The sequence below is a fragment of the Arachis hypogaea genome, chromosome 15, assembly GCF_003086295.3.
Source record: "Arachis hypogaea cultivar Tifrunner chromosome 15, arahy.Tifrunner.gnm2.J5K5, whole genome shotgun sequence".
In the NCBI taxonomy this organism is placed as follows: Eukaryota; Viridiplantae; Streptophyta; class Magnoliopsida; order Fabales; family Fabaceae; genus Arachis; species Arachis hypogaea.
In genome coordinates this window covers 25,924,620-25,926,884 of record NC_092050.1, presented here as the reverse complement: position 1 = coordinate 25,926,884, position 2,265 = coordinate 25,924,620, and the positions used below count along the sequence as shown (strand labels likewise).

Genomic DNA, 2,265 nt, shown 5'->3' with positions numbered 1-2,265 from the left:
TCTCACATCTCTTCCATCGGTACAGTTGTGTTTCTTCCTTTACATCACATTCTTTGTCTCCCCCTCTTTTCTTCCACTCACAAAGGGATCCTTATACTGTGGTATAAAGGATCTCTATTATTATTATTATTTTTCTGTGCCTTCTTCTTTGTCATATGAGCAGGAGCAAGGATAAGAACATTCTTGTGGAAGCAGATCCAGAACCTGAAAGGACTCTGAAGAGAAAATTAAGAGAAGCTAAAATACAACAATCCAGAGATAACCTTTCAGAAATTTTCGAACAGGCAGAGGAGATGGCAGCCGAAAATAATAATAATGTAAGGAAGATGCTTGGTGACTTTACTGCACCTAATTCCAATTTACATGGAAGAAGCATCTCCATTCCTGCCATTGGAGCAAACAACTTTGAGCTGAAACCTCAATTAGTTTCTCTGATGCAGCAGAACTGCAAGTTTCATGGACTTCCATCTGAAGATCCTTTTCAGTTCTTAACTGAATTCTTGCAGATATGTGATACTGTTAAGACTAATGGAGTAGATCCTGAAGTCTACAGGCTCATGCTTTTCCCTTTTGCTGTAAGAGACAGAGCTAGATTATGGTTGGATTCTCAACCCAAAGACAGCATGAACTCTTGGGATAAGCTGGTCACGGCTTTCTTAGCCAAGTACTTTCCTCCTCAAAAGCTGAGCAAGCTTAGAGCTGATGTTCAAACCTTCAGACAGAAAGAAGGTGAATCCCTCTATGAAGCTTGGGAAAGATACAAACAGTTGACCAAAAAGTGTCCTTCTGACATGCTTTCAGAATGGACCATCCTGGATATATTCTATGATGGTTTATCTGAGCTATCAAAGATGTCACTGGACACTTCTGCAGGTGGATCCATTCACCTAAAGAAAACGCCTGCAGAAGCTCAAGAACTCATTGACATGGTTGCTAATAACCAGTTCATGTACACTTCTGAAAGGAATCCTGTGAGTAATGGGACGCCTATGAAGAAGGGAGTTCTTGAAGTTGATACTCTGAATGCCATATTGGCTCAGAATAAAATATTGACTCAGCAAGTCAATATGATCTCTCAGAGTCTGCATGGAATGCAAGCTGCATCCAACAGTACTCAAGAGGCATCTTTTGAAGAAGAAGCTTATGATCCTGAGAACCCTGCAATAGCAGAGGTAAATTACTTAGGTGAACCTTATGGAAACACCTATAACTCAACATGGAGAAATCATCCAAATTTCTCATGGAAGGATCAAAAGCCCCAACAAGGCTTTAATAATGGTGGAAGAAACAGGTTTAGCAATAGCAAGCCTTTTCCATCCTCCACTCAGCAACAGACAGAGAACTCTGAACAAAATGCTTCTAATTTAGCAAATCTAGTCTCTGATCTATCTAAGGCCACTGTAAGTTTCATGAATGAAACAAGATCTTCCATTAGAAATCTGGAAGCACAAATGGGCCAGCTGAGTAAAAGGATCACTGAAATCCCTCCTAGTATTCTCCCAAGCAATACAGAAGAGAACCCAAAAGGAGAATGCAAGGCCATTGACATAAGCGCCATGGCCGAACCTGTGAGGAGAGGAGAGGACGTGAATCCCAAGGAGGAGGACCTCCTGGGACGTCCAGTGATCAATAAGGAGCTTCCCTCTGAGGAACCAAAGGAATCTGAGACTCATCTAGAGACCATAGAGATTCCATTAAACCTCCTTATGCCCTTCATGAGCTCTGATGAGTATTCCTCTTCTGAAGAGAATGAGGATGTTACTGAAGAGCAAACTGCCAAGTTTCTTGGTGTAATCATGAAGCTGAATGCCAAATTATTTGGCATTGATACTTGGGAAGTTGAACCTCCCTTGTTCATCAATGAACTAAGTGATCTGGATCAACTGACATTGCCTCAGAAGAGACAGGATCCTGGAAAGTTCATAATCCCTTGTACCATAGGCACCATGATCTTTAAGGCTCTGTGTGACCTTAGTTCAGGGATAAACCTCATGCCCCTCTCTGTAATAGAGAAACTGGGAATCTATGGGGTGCAAGCTGCTAAAATCTCACTAGAGATGGCAGACAGCTCAAGAAAACAGGCTTATGGACAAGTAGAAGATGTATTAGTAAAGGTTGAGGGCCTTTACATACCTACTGATTTCATAGTCCTGGATACTGGAAAGGAAGAGGATGAATCCATCATCCTAGGAAGACCTTTCCTGGCCACAGCAAGAGTTGTGATTGATGTTGACAGAGGTGAAATAGTCCTTCAATGGAATGAGA

The 2,265-nt window shown here is 41.7% G+C and overlaps 1 non-coding gene across 1 annotated transcript; it reads right to left on the bottom strand.

The window, feature by feature from the left end:
* Positions 1 to 689: 689 nt before the first annotated feature.
* LOC112752444 (small nucleolar RNA R71) lies at positions 690 to 797 on the bottom strand. The gene has a single exon (XR_003176881.1). It is a non-coding gene; the product is annotated as a small nucleolar RNA R71 (small nucleolar RNA).
* Between the last annotated feature and the right edge of the window lie 1,468 nt (positions 798 to 2,265).